Source organism: Sceloporus occidentalis, unplaced genomic scaffold (assembly GCF_023333645.1).
Source record: "Sceloporus occidentalis isolate IW3139 unplaced genomic scaffold, rSceOcc1.0.p SCAF_13, whole genome shotgun sequence".
NCBI classification, from domain to species: domain Eukaryota; kingdom Metazoa; phylum Chordata; class Lepidosauria; order Squamata; family Phrynosomatidae; genus Sceloporus; species Sceloporus occidentalis.
In genome coordinates, this window is record NW_028316993.1 from 12,751,265 (window position 1) to 12,765,369 (window position 14,105).

Sequence of the window (14,105 nt, forward strand, 5' to 3'; positions counted from 1 at the left end):
TTCAGGACTCATGTTCTTATTGCATGAGAACCCCATGACCATTAGTAGTTGATAGAGATTTGGGGGTGGGGTGGAAAAGCATTGAGATATGTCCCTATTGCTTTTGTTGTGTGCTTTCAAGTCATTTCCATTTTATAATGACCTTAAGGGAAACCTATCGCTGGGATTAGCCAGGCACAAAACAACAAAGTCATTGAAGGAAACTTAGAAATGGTAAGACTAGACATGGTGAATCTAGGATCCAGCTTTATCTAGGGAACAAAATGGACTTTTGTCTCCCATCCTGTCAGACCAGAACCTGAACAGAATTGGAGCCCTGAGCCACAAGCACTTACATTACAACATTGTTTCCTAAAGTTGCCAAGTATGACATAAGTAGTTTTTTGTGGTTTTTCGGGTGATGTGGCCATGCTTTAGAAGAGCTTGTTCCTGATGCTTCACCAGCATCTGTGGATGGCATCTTCTATGGATGCGGGCCATGAAAATGTTCAAATTCACATATGATGCAAGTGCTTGTGGGGCTTTCAACAAAGTGTACATTCTTGGAAAATCCCATCAAGCTAAGCATCAAGATAGAGGTCTTGGGACAATTGTTGTCCTACCCACCTTTTCTTGTTTGGAGGGCAAAATCCCAAACCAAACCACCACCACCCTTTAAATGGTTGAAACTCAAGAGCATTGTTTAAATTCTTTGGGTGGTGATGCTGTAATGCGTCTACCTTTTACTTCTCTTTCTCTTTTGTATTTTTCAACCGAATATGACTCTGGGGGCTTTGAATGTCCCATCAGCCTGGAAGAGGGTTAATAATTGCATTTCTATTACAGTAATTATATTACACAACTCCTCTCTCAGTTGGCAGTGTGCTTTATAGCGCAGCATGACAACAAAAACACATTTAAAAAAAAACCTATTTAAAGACTATTTTTAAAAAGGTTAAATGTGAAGAGAAGTGAAAAGGAACATGATGGGAAACTCAGTCCTCTGAAGTTGTTTTCCTGCGTCCGAAGAAGAATGAAAATCTAAAGCCTTGAAAGCATTTGTGAAAGGGAGGTGTCCTGGGCAAAGCCCAAGAGATTTCATTTCTACTTCAAGAAAACAAACAATGGAGAAACCAAACCAATCCAGGGTCATACAGAGAAGGACAGTAAAAACAGAAGTGTATTTGAAGCAGTCCAGGGTCCAAGCGGGCAAAGCAGGGTCAAATGCCAGTCAGAGAGATGCCAGACAGAGGAAGCCCAAGTTCAGGAAACTAAAGGTTTCAGTGTTATAAATTGGCCCCTTGCAGTCTTACCTTTGCAGAGATTCATGAGAGCAGCGAAAATGGCTGAATGGGAAAAATGGCATGAATCTCAGGACTGAATACCGGATGTGACACTTCTAGGTCACCGGCTCAAGTGACTCTCTGCTGGGAACTAGCAGAAACTTACCTGACAAATCCGTTGGAACATTATGGGACCTTTCTTTCACCAGGGACATTTTCTTCCCTGGAGAAAGTAGCCCACTTTCTGCCTTTTGGTAATGGAGGATGAAAAAAAGAAAGCGAAAAAGATAATGCAGAATTTTCTTAAGCCAGAAGTAAAATGGCACTGAAATTGGGTTCTGTTGCAGAATTTCACCCCAATTTAGCTAAGGCCGTTTACGTGTGGGAACAGCTTCTGAGTGCAGCTCCTGAGAACATTGCGAGATGAGGATTTGCACATGCAAATACATGCAGAGTCAGATGGATGAACTGGGCTAGCGGCTGGCATGGGGGAACAGCCCCATACAGATAATTAATGGTAGCGCCGATAACCTTGCATGCGCCTATGTGTGTGCTTGGAAAGAGGGCCGGACATGTATGTTTGACATGTGTGAGAGAGATATTGTGGAGGAGATGTTATAAGCGATGGTGATGGATTAGATAGGAGACCTAGGATAGCCTGTCTGCCTGGCCAAGGTCCCACACTGGGCTCCTCTAGTGACAACCTCCAAAGCAGGGTTAGGCATTGGTTGTGCTATGCAATTTTTTAATCTCTGTATTATTTTTACTTTGAGCAGAGCCTGGAAAATTTACTTTTTTGGGACTACAGTTTCTCAGTATCCTCCAGCCAGCATGCATTGTAGGGAAAGATTACTGAGCACAGCATAAGCATTTTGCATGCGTAACTCTACTATGGATCCCTTGTCGCCATCCACAGGGCTCACTGTTGCAATGTGATATTTCCCCCACTGTGGCGGATGGATAGTGGAGGAGATTGGAAAAGATGCCAGCCACAGATGCTGGTGAAACGTCAGGAATAAACTCTTCTAGAACATGGCCACATAGCCCAAAAAACCCACAAGTACTTAGCTCTGTCCTCCTAGGCCAAGACTTTCAACCAAGCTCTACAGCGGTCTCCTGGAGGTCTCAGTGGATGATGTCTGCAGCTTCTCTGGTCTTTTTTGCTCTCACCAGAAAAGAAATGGACATAGTGGGGCTATTGCAGTGAAATTGTGACTTCTGGGAGTGCTGCTGGTGGCTATGGATGTTGCGAAGAGAGGATTAGAGTACCAACCTCAACCATGATTTAAAAAAACCACAACCCATATGCAAGTGTAAGGTGTATTCCTGCAAAAGAGCCTTGCTTGTGTTTTGCTGTATCCATCCATCTCCTCCCACCTGTGCCCTTTGCGACAACCACGCAAAGCATCCCTTTACTCTGTCTCTCTGTTCCACCTTTCTGCTAATTTGCAAGGAAATGGATCGGCTGCTTGCAGAGCCAGAAATATTAACAAGACAAGAAGCTTCTGGAGTCCGACGATGTCTTGGTGCGAAGAAGAGGCGAGGCAGCCTCCAAGGGTCAAGTGAGCGATGTGCAGAATAAAGATAAAGGTCCCAATGTCATCGCTTTCCAGTACAGCCCAGGCTCCATCATGGATTATATTTATGGCTGCCATTCTTTATACACCGTGAGTTGCTTCCTAAGGGCACACGCTGTCCGGGCAGGTTTAATAGCCCCATAAATCATTGCCATCTGAAAATGACAATCGAACATGAAGGAGACCGAAGAGAAGGAGCAGCTTTTAGTCTCCTTGTCCTCTCTTTAGGAAGCATGTTTGCATTGCTGCTGGAAAAGGCCAGATGGTCCAGGGTTAAACTGACCATGGAGATGGAAAGAAGATGACCGGCAAAGAAAGGCCAGGCCCTGAGACCTGGTAGCCCTACCGCACACAAAGGATGGAGAGACTTATTTGAAATATATATATATTTAAAATGGATGAAACATATGTCTCTTGGGGCGTCATAAAACCCTGAAAGGGAGAATCATGGACTGACAAGAATAATCAATCACACTTTGGGATTTAATATATACAAAATTCATTCCCTTTTTTGCACAGAAAATGTTGGCTTTTTTGCTCTGTGCAGAATTAAGTCCTGAGCTGCAAATAGTCTTCCAAAACTGCCCTGTTCCACAGTTGGCAAAATGACTCATGGCTTCCTTTGACAATGAGGTAAGCAAAATATTCCATCCCTCATTGAGAGATTTCCCCAACATACACATGGTCATGAAAACAAGCTGTTTTGGTCATCCTGGTTAGGTCCCCAAATTTAGGCCTTTCTCTCATGAGAAAAATAACCAGTGGAGGACATTCCAACTCATGTACCTATTCTGTATGAAAACCATCCACCTTTACCCCAAACTGGGACCTAAGGTGGCTTATAAAGCTGAGAGAATTACAAATTAGATCATATATGATTAAACATATTTAAAAAGCTGCGATTAGAATAGCATTATAATGCATGTGTCTGTGCCTTCAAGTGGCATGTCAATTTATATGCAGAGGCTGGATGGCCATCTGTTGGGGATGCTTTGATTGAGAGTTCCTGCATGGCAGAATGGGATTGGACTGGATGGCCCTTGCGGTCTCATCCAACTCTATGATTCTATATTGACCCCATGAATTTCAGAGGTATTTTTTTAAAGGCATGAAGTGCCCAGAGATGCTTTTGCCAGTTCATGCCTCTAAAATATAGCCTATAGTTACTGGCCTTCATTGCTGGTCTCCCATCCAAGTACTAACCAGGGTTAACTCTCCTCAGCTTCCAAGATCAGGCGGGATCTGGTGCCTTTAGGGTATTAAGGCTCAGCATTGTAAACTAGCAACCAAATTAAAAACCATCCCAAGCACTGATTTCAAACAAAGAAGAAAGCAGTACAGTGCACTAACTTGGAACTGAATTCCTTTTGCATAATGGATATTTGGTGTGCATGCCTCTCTCTGTGTGTTTTAATCCATAGGCAATGGCAAAGAGGTTTGAGGCTTCAAAATCCCTGGGATGTTGAAGTCTCTTCTGGTTTATGAGAAATGTCTACTTGTGTTTGGATCGTCTTTGTTAATGTGGCCCGATTTTACAACCAAGTGATCTCGCGTCAGTGCAAAATTGCGAGTTGGGTTCTATGTAAGGAGGCAACCACATTCCTGTGGCATGAAAATGTTAAGCACATTTCCATGTTCCCATCTGATTAGACACATCTTTTCAAGCAAGCCATCTTCTGCTAGCGAATCCCCCGGTGCCTCATTTATCTCTATATAAAAAGTGAGAGAAGAGAGAGAGAGAGAGAAAGAAAGAAAAAGAAAAAAAGAAAGAAAGAGAACACAACTGGAAGAGTTTCTTTTACAGTAATAGCTGTCAGCTTCACCTAAGCTTGCCTCTCCCATTGGCTTCCATTCTGAGTCAGAAGAAACTTGAGGGCAAGGGTTACCATATCTAATTATCCATCCGCTTCAGAAACCTGGACCCAGTGAAGGTTTTCTCTTTTCTTGCTCGGTGAAACAGAGTTGCTAACTCTCTTCTAATTGTGCCATATGTTGCCAGGGCCCAAGGTGGGATGTTGAGTTCTTTTTTCCCTTCCCCTTGCAACCAGAATTCCCACCGCTGGGTCTACTCATGCATGAGGAACAAAGCTTGCTCGATTCATCTCCATTGGCCTGTAACACTTGGGAGCATTCACCTGGTCATGAGTAATTAACTTGGAGAACATCTGCGAGGCACACAGCCTTCCTTGTGCGCTTTCTCCTGCCCTCTGGGGTCATGCTGTTCCAAATGTTCTCCTGATTTAATTGTCATAGCCTGAGGTTTTATTCTGGAGAGGGATGTTTTCTTCCAAGTTCCCAGTCCTATCTCTTGTACAGATGTGGATGGAACACTCTAGAGCCACATTCCTCCCTTTCGCTGCCGGTAGTTTGTTGTCAAATTTCCACTCTTTCACTCTTCTGTGATTGATCTCGGCCAACTAGGGATGATCTGACATTGGTACAGCTTCAGTCTCCCTTCTCACTTTTATGGCTGCATTCCCACTTACAAATAAATTGCTTTGCGATCCGAATTGATGGATTGGTTTGGCAGCGGAGTGTGGTTCCCACTACATTTGCCCCGACAAAATGGACCTGCTCCAGCCGGATGAAGGGCAAATTTAAATAGATTCCGATCCGCATCTGGTTCACACTTGTGCGGAATCGATTTATCCCAAAAGATGTGGGGGAAAATCAGTGTCAAAAAGATGCGGGTTACATGGGACTAGCGTGTGGCCACTCTCTCCAGTTCATATGGTCATTTAAACCAGTTCAAACAGATTTGCTATCCGGTTTAAAAGGTAGTAGGAATGAGGCTGTTGTTGTTGTTGTTGTTGTTGTTAACTGCCCTTGAATTGGTTCCAGCTCATGGTGACCCTGTTGGTGAGACATCTCCAAGACCCTCTGTCCTCCACTACTTTGTTTAAGTCCTACAAATTGATACTTGTGATCTCCTTAATTGAGTCTATCCATTCAGCCTGCAGTCTTCCTCTTTCTCTGTTACCTTCTACGTTTCCTAGCATTATCTTTTCCCCCCTACTGAGTTGCGTCTTCTCATGATGTGGCCAAAGTACAACAGCCTCAATTTGATCATCTGGCTTCAGACTTGTTCTGTTTTAGGACTGATTTGTTTGTCTTCTTGGCTGCCCATGGTATCCTCAACACTCTTCTCCAGCAACACATCCCAAAGGACTTGATTTTCTTTTTATCCACTTTCTTCACTGTCCAGCTCTCACACCCATACATGGCAATGGCAAATACTATGGCTTGGACGATTCTTACTTTAGTGCTCAGTTGTATCTTTAGGATCTTGTCTAGTTCTTTCATCGCTGCCCTTCCCATTTCTAGTCTTCTTTTGATTTCTTGCCTGCAGCCTCTGTTCTGGTCAGTGTTTGATCCAAGGTAAACGAACTCTTTAAATACTTCGATTTCTTCATTATCTGTGTTGATGGTACGTAGATCCTCGGTGGTCATTATTTTTGTTTTCTTTATCTTCAGCAGTAAGCCTTCCTTTGCACTTTCTGCTTTGACTTTCCTTGTTAACTGTTTCAAGTCCATGACATTTTCAGCTAGTGTTATGGTGTCATCTGCATAGCTTAGATTGTGAAGGGAGGCAAAGGTGAACCTCTTGGTGAGAACCTCTCACCAAGAAAACCCTATGATGAGACAACCTTATTCTTTAGAAGTCTTTAAACAGAAGCTGGATGGGCATCTTTCAGGAATGCTTTAGCTGTGTATTCCTGCATGGAAGAATGGGGTTGGACCCCAGGGATCCCTTCCAACTCCAAGAGTCTATGATTCTGTATCCATTGCACAATGACTAAAAGCATTGCCCAGCCAACTGCAATGGCTTTTTTGAATGCTGAAGCATCATTTACTCATGTTTAGCTCCCAGCCAGCTATCAAACATAATCAGGTTTTTCTTCCCTTGTGACACAGAAGGTTTTACCAACCGATTCACTAATTTATCTTTTTGTTTCAGCAGCTTTTCGTGTTTAATAAGCAAAGGTTGCTTCTGAACAGGATGTGCGCTTTATTTTTATTTTTTAAAAAAGCTTTTGCATGTTTTTTAAAGTGGTTTTATATTGTTAATGTGTGGATTTTTAATTGTTTTTAAAAAAAATTAATTAAGTTTTTAAAAAGTAATATTTTCTTTGGCGGTTGCTTTGTGACTCACTGGGAGAATGCATTAAGGTACTGCAATGGTGCCCTCTGGTGGTCATTTGATAAATGAATGCGCCATGCACTGCAATGCGCTTTGATGCTGTGAATAAATAAGAATAAAAACAAATAACAAGCAAATGAATAAACTGGTTTGGTTTGGTGTGACTATATTCCACTTTTCTTTTCCAGATGGTATGGCTTCCAGTGTAGCTGGAATCTTGCATTGTTTTTTGAGGTGTAGTGGTCTGAGCTTTGGACTATGACTCTGGAGATCAGTGTTCAAATCTCTGCTTGAGCATAAAAACCCACTATGTGATCTTGGACAAGTCACACACTCTTAGCCTCAGAGGATGGCAATGACAAACCCCCTCTGAAGAAAATTGCCAAGAAAACTATGTCTTCTTGCTGTTGTAGTGTGCCTTCAAGTTGCCCCCACCCCCCAACTTACAGTGATCCCAAAGCAAACCTGTTATGGAGTTTACTTGGCAAGATTTGTTCAGAGGGGATTTGCCATTGACTTCTCCTGAGACTGAGAGAGTGTGACTTGCCCAAGGTGACCCAGTGCGTTTCATGGCCAAATGAGGATTCGAACCCTGGTCTCCAGAGTCATAGTCCAACAGTCAAATCACTACACCATAAATAGGTTCACCTTATGATCTCCATAAGTCAAATATCACTCGGAGGCATATGACAAAAGCAACAACAGCATCTGTAAGAGTGTAGGCCACCAACAGGATCCCAGCTCCATTAAAACACACCTTGCAACCCAAGAAAGGTAGGATATGGTTAGCTCAGATCAAACCATTTGCTAGATCAGTGAATCAGTTGGCAACCTTCTATGGCACAATGGAAGGAAAAATAGCATGTGCAGCTGGCTAGGAGAAGGAAGGGAAGGCTTGGCGATATCCAAGGCAGCCCTTCGCTTCCACATTCCTTTTTTCATTATAGAGGGTTGCAAAATTGCACGTGGAAATGAAGTTTGTCATTCAATTTGGTCTTTTTTTGAGCCTCCTGCTGTCAGCCCCAGACATCTCGCTCATGTTTCTGGAGCGGCTGGAGAAATAAAATAATTTATTGATGCCTTTTATTTCTCTGCCGCTGCGGCATAAAAATAAATCTGCATGTGTCTCATTCTCTCCTTTTCGATCTCTCTTTGTTTCCTGGTCTCCTTCCCTTTGCCTCCCTCCATCTGGATTTCTCTCCTTGCTCCCCCCAAACAACAAATCATGTGTATGAAACAGCCTCTCCCCCCTTAAGTATGCTTTTTATATCCACCTGTCCTTCCATTTCGAGGTAACAAGAGCAATAGAAGCTGGAACTTGGCATTACGGCAACGTTTATGTTGGGGAAGGGAAATCATAACATTCATTAGATGTGCTAAACTGTGACTGAAGGCTCAGCTGAAAACCTGGAACTCTGCATCCCTTAGCTAAGATCAGAGGGATTTTTTGGCACTAGATTAATTTATTTGCAATAACCACCTCTCCGCACATATGGAAGGAGAGGAGAAGAAGTTCAAACCTCATCTGTTGGTTTGAAATCCTTGCCTCAGGTGTTTGAGCACTCAAAAGACTCTGCACATGCTCAGAGGGATGGTTTTCTTAACCCACCCCCTTTTATTCTTCAGGACAAGCGGTTCAAAATACATTGTAAACCCAGGCTTTGTGACATCCCCTGATTCAGATAAACCGTTGGTAACACACCTAGTAAAATGTAAATATGATGGAAAGTGTGGGATTTAATATATACAATATATAATCTAAAACAATTATAAGGGTAATACATGTTAGAATACAGCGGTAAAATCTATCAGGAAACAGGTTAAAATAAACATCGTCTATGCTAGGGAATTCTGGGAACTGTAGTTTTGCAAGACGTTTAGCCGTCTCTTGTCGGAGATAGCTCTGAGTTAATAAATTACAATGCAAATAAATTGCTCTCCTAGGTCCGAAACATGCTGCGGAAATAATCCAGTCCGCGGATCCAACATCTGAGTTCAGTGACGCTCCCAGATACATTATTCATTGACATTATTCTACAGCAGAGTGATGCGTGCTGGCTGTTGTCAGCCTTAGAGGAAACTGAACATCACTGAAGTGCAATGAAGTGCATGGAGCGTTTAGTTGTCTAATGACCACCGGAGGGCAGCATTGCAGTACAGGGTGGTTTTGCAAAAGGAATGGTGAGAAGGGATACAGTGAAAGGAAGGGAGCCAGAAGCCTTGAGATTTTCAGTGCTGGATCAAAGTCTCCATCTTCTTCCTTGTATCCCTACCTGCCTGTTTTTGTCCTCATTTGAGAGTGGCGCACGTTAGCAGTGTGTTCATTTGGAGTCCATCTCCGCTCTGCCTTTGCCAAGGACACCGAGATCAAATGGAGGCTCATCTCGTCTCCCCATTCCAAGTGAGCATCTCTCGATCAAAGCCGCCGTGGCAGTTTGCTCCCATGAGGAGGGGGCTGAAGGAAAAGAAGGGTCTTCCTGGCTCGAGATTTAATGCATATTTATAGCCAGAGAGCTGATGCTAAAACAAAAGGCGAGCGTTAACCCAAGCGAGAGAAGAGGGCTCATGCTAATGTGCTCAGGAGCATCCTCAATTTCTCAAGCACTAGAGGAGAACGTGTGGGATTAGCAAGAGACACCAGCAGGGAAAACTGGGCTGGGAGGGAGACGGAGAGGCAAACGTCACCCAATATGACCCACAAGAACAACAGTGTCCTTGATCAAAGGCCAAGATCCCACTGATGTCCTACGCAAACCCAAGTTCTCCTACACAAGTGACTGGACATTGTCGTCTGATGCCAAAGGCCTCCATTCAGTTCAAGGCTGTGGAAGAGGAGCAGTGCAGGGCTGTGCATTGTGTATGATTGGGTCCTGAGGTGCTTGTACATTGCACGGGTGCCTTTGGTTGCGAGCCATTGCAATTTCGCAAATAGGATGGGCATTGCAAACCCGGAGTGGTTCCAGAGGAGGGTTGAAGGTCTGGAAACCACCAAGTCCTATGAGGAGTGGCTTATGGAGCTGGGGATGTTCATCCTGTAGGAGAGAAGGTTAAGAGGTGATATGAGAGCCCTGTTTTAAGTATTTGAAGGGATGTCATGTTGAGGATGGAGCAAGCTTGTTTTCTGATGTTCCAGAGACTAGGCCATGGAGCTATAGATTCAAGCCACAGAGCAAGAGATCCCACCTAAACTTTTGGAAGAACCTCTTGATGGTGGAAGATGCTGTTTTGGTGGGTGGTGGAGTCTCCTCCTTTGGCAGTTTTTAAAAGGGTCTGTTTAAATCTCTGTTTAAAAACCTGCTAAAGATGGAGAGTCCACCTCCTCCAAGGTACTCTATTTCATTGTCAAACTGCTCTTAACAGTCAAGAGTTTCTTCCTAATGCTTAGGTGCAGCCTCTTTTCATGCAATTTGCATTCTTGCATGTAAGACTGTAATAAGCCAAGATTTACTTTCACACTCCTGAGAAGTGGCTGAACGTTTTCTCTCCATTTGCTTTGGGGCAATGAGCGAAGGCTCTGCAATAAAGTCAGGCTGGGTGGGTGGAGGGCTGTCTTAAGTCCCCACACTCTGCTATCTCAAGGTTCGGGGGTTGGAATCAGGGGGGGAAATGTGCCCTATCCCTTAGGGATTTTTCTGTTTGCTGACATCAGGGGTGGGCAAGGTTGTTTTTGTGTCCCTAAGGGCTTCCAGGGGCTCAAAAAGAATTTTGAGACTCTGGGGGTGTGGAAGGCATACCCAACACGTTTGGCAGCCCAGGACCAATTTAGGCCCAGGAGATGCCTTCTTTGAAATCCAAAGCATGGTGGAAATGCCCCCTAAAGGTTTGGGGTGCACAGGTTTGGGGTGCAAAGAAGGCCTCCTTGGGGCTAAAGCAACCCTCTTTGGCCTACATCCATTAAGACAACAATGCTACCCTTTCTGGAGCCCAATGGGAGGATTGTTTTTCAAGATTGTTTTCAGGATTGTTTGCAAGTTCAGGATTCTTCCTGGGCAGTACATCACCTCCCAATCTCCCTTTGGTCCTTCCTTAATCAGGGAGAATGTGATTCTTTGTGCATCTAGCAAATCAGGCGCCTCTCTCTTTCTCTTTCTCCTTGAGTTCCTACAATTTTGCTCCCTGTTGTGTTGCCGAGAGAGGCGGGTTTGTTTAGCTGCCCCACGCCAAGGAGAATGCAATCAAAATGAACTCTTGGAGAGCCCAGGTTGGGGGGGGGCTTTTTAATATCCAGTGGTTCAGGGCAAGGCAATCTCCTTGCTTTTATCTGGAGGGAAATAAAAGGGACTTGTGTGAGGTTCATAAGAGAGGATTGATGGTGTCTCGACTTATTGTCTGGGATAAAGCTGAAGCCAAGGCACGGCCCAGGAGCAATTTATATGGCAGGCGAAAGCTGAGCGAAGAGCTTACCGCACAGGAAAGAAGCAGACGAAGAGGGGGTAACTTAAGGCATGGGATCTTTAGGTACTAGACTGGAGGAGAAAAGTTGGGGATGGAGACCCTGGAAGTCGAAGGAGGCCATTTTAATGAACTGCTGGCATCCTGTTGGTGACATACAGGTGCATCACCCCAAGTTAGGTGCATGAATGTCTAATTTTTTCTTGATGTTCCAAAAGAGGTGTCCACTATCTCCTTTACTGGTCCCCTTTACTGGTATTTTAAAGGACTTCTTTCATGGGTGTTTACTCTTGGGGACAGGAGGAGGTGCTCAGGCAATGTCTTGGCATGACTATAGTTTTGCAAAATATGTAGGATTTGCTCTCCCAGATCTCCAATGCAATGCAATGGAGGACAACCTTAACTTGCTTCTCCCAGCTTCAAACCTAGTCAGTGTTGACTCTGGGGATCTCTAAAAGTTGTTGCTGAGTGCTTTTTCGGAAGTATTTCAGAAGAATTTCAGTATCTTTCCACATTCCAATATGATGGTGATCTCCTTGTGTCCACCACAGTTCCCTGTCCTTCTTTCCACCCATCATAATTTTGGTGTTGTGTGCCTTCAAGTCAAATAGAGATAATCTTTTCAACGGATGACCTCTGTCAGTTGAACAACACCGGATGAACTTAGGGTAATTTGAACCTGGACCATTTTTTACCTCAACCTTTAGTCTTACAGATGTTTGGACTTCAACAACCCCATTGTTGGCCAAGTTGACTGGGACGTCTGGGAGCTGAAGTCCAAAACAAATGGAGGTTGGGAACCACTGTTCTCTATGACTCCTTCAGCACCTTGGACTGTTCCTTTAAAGCTGGTTGTCCTAACACCCCTTAGCCTTCTTTTCTACAGGCAAAACATATTGGATTCTGTGCACAGCTCCTCGTAAGACTTGGTCTCCAGATCCTTGGTTGTCCTCCTCTGTTGACAAACTTGGTCCAAAACTTTGACTCAAGCGCTGCAGGGGAATGGACAAAAGCCAAGCCTACCCTCTTGGTCTGCTTTGTTAAGAAGGCAGAGCCGACGAAAAGCCGCCACGATACTGACATGTGTTGCAGGAAAGCTGTGGCAGTTGTGCAGTGATAAATAAATTAATTAGACCTATCAAATAAAAGAAGCACAACAATCCCTGTGGGATCTCGGCTAATATATGCGCCAGTTGTGTTTAGGTATTAATACCCTGACAGGAGGGTCTTAATTATGAGCCTTTAATGCCAGCTTGCTTTCTCTCCTTGGCCTAAGAAGCGAGTTGGTGGAGGCAAGCTTTAAACCCTCCAGGGAAAGTGTTGTCAGTTTCAGTCCTCCTCAGAGTTTATGGCTTTTTTCCTTAGCATCTTTCAACACCCCGCCACCATTCTGGGCTCTCTCCATGTTCCCAAGTCTCTTGCTGGGTCTGATAAAAGTCAGGAGTAGACCACAGCTGGGATCCTATACCCAGGATTTTATACTCATGTTAGAGAATATTGTGCAAGCAAGCATTGGCATCTGCATGCAAAATGGAAATGGTGCATGTAAATGTGTTGCACAACTGCCCACAAAAGGAACTCTATACTCATTTGAGTATTGGAGTTGGGGTCCAGGCAACCAGGGTTCAAATCCCCATTCAACCAAAGAAACCCACTGGGTGATCTTGCTAAAGTCTCACTGTCTCAGCCTAAAGGAAGACCATGAATTTATCTTGCCAGTGAGAACGACCATGGTATAGTGGTTGTTGGATTACAGCTATGGGAGTTTTAATTCTCACTCAGCCATAGAAATAGATGGGATGATCTTGGACAAGTTACGCTCTCTCAGCCTCAAAGGAAGGAAATGAAAATCCTTTGCTGAAGAAATATTGCTAAGAAGGCCCTAGGACACATTAACCATAAGTCAGGGTCAACTTGACGGCACAAAAAACAGGGTTTGCATGGTGCAGTGACCTAAGTGTTAGACTAGGACTCTCGGAGACCAGGGTTCGAATCCCTGATCAACCATGGAACCCTACTGAGTGACCTAAGGAAAGCCCCACTCTCTCAGCCTAAGTGGAAGGCAATGGCAAACATCCCCTGGAGAAATTTGGCCAAGAAAACTCTCAGTTAGGGTCACAATAAGCCAGAATGAACTTGAAGGCTTAGAACAACAACCACAAAGATGAAAACAGGAGTCCAGCACACATTAGCAGAAAGTGTTTGCTAAGAAATTGAGCCTCGGGGGGGGGGGGGGGAGGAGAAGTGATTCTCATCTATTGAGCCCCCATGAACCCAGTTGCAATGTTCTTGAGAAGATAATGGGAAGCCATGGTGGGACAGACGTTACTGGCTAATTGGATGCAGAAGTCTTTCATGGTATGAGACCAAAAAACCAAGAAGAAGTCAAGGCTGGGGGAAAGTGTGTTGATAACCCCAGATTCCTCAGAAGGCATTAGATAATAATAAATAATATTGCACCGACCTTCCTTGTGAATTTAACAAGCTGGAATTATTTCTGCACAAAAGACCAAGGGACTCCTGCCAAACTGGGGAGGCTAATGACTGTGAGATGCTTCCAGCAGCTGGTGACAGCTGGGTTAATGCAAACATCAAGGGAGACGTTGCCATCCGACCGGTCCTTCTCTGTCTCTTGAGTGCCCTGGAAGACGAGAGGAGAGGAAGCTCACTCTCCATTGCTCCGTAACCTCTGTTCATTTGCAGTTTACATCTCCAACTTTGACGAGAGCCTGG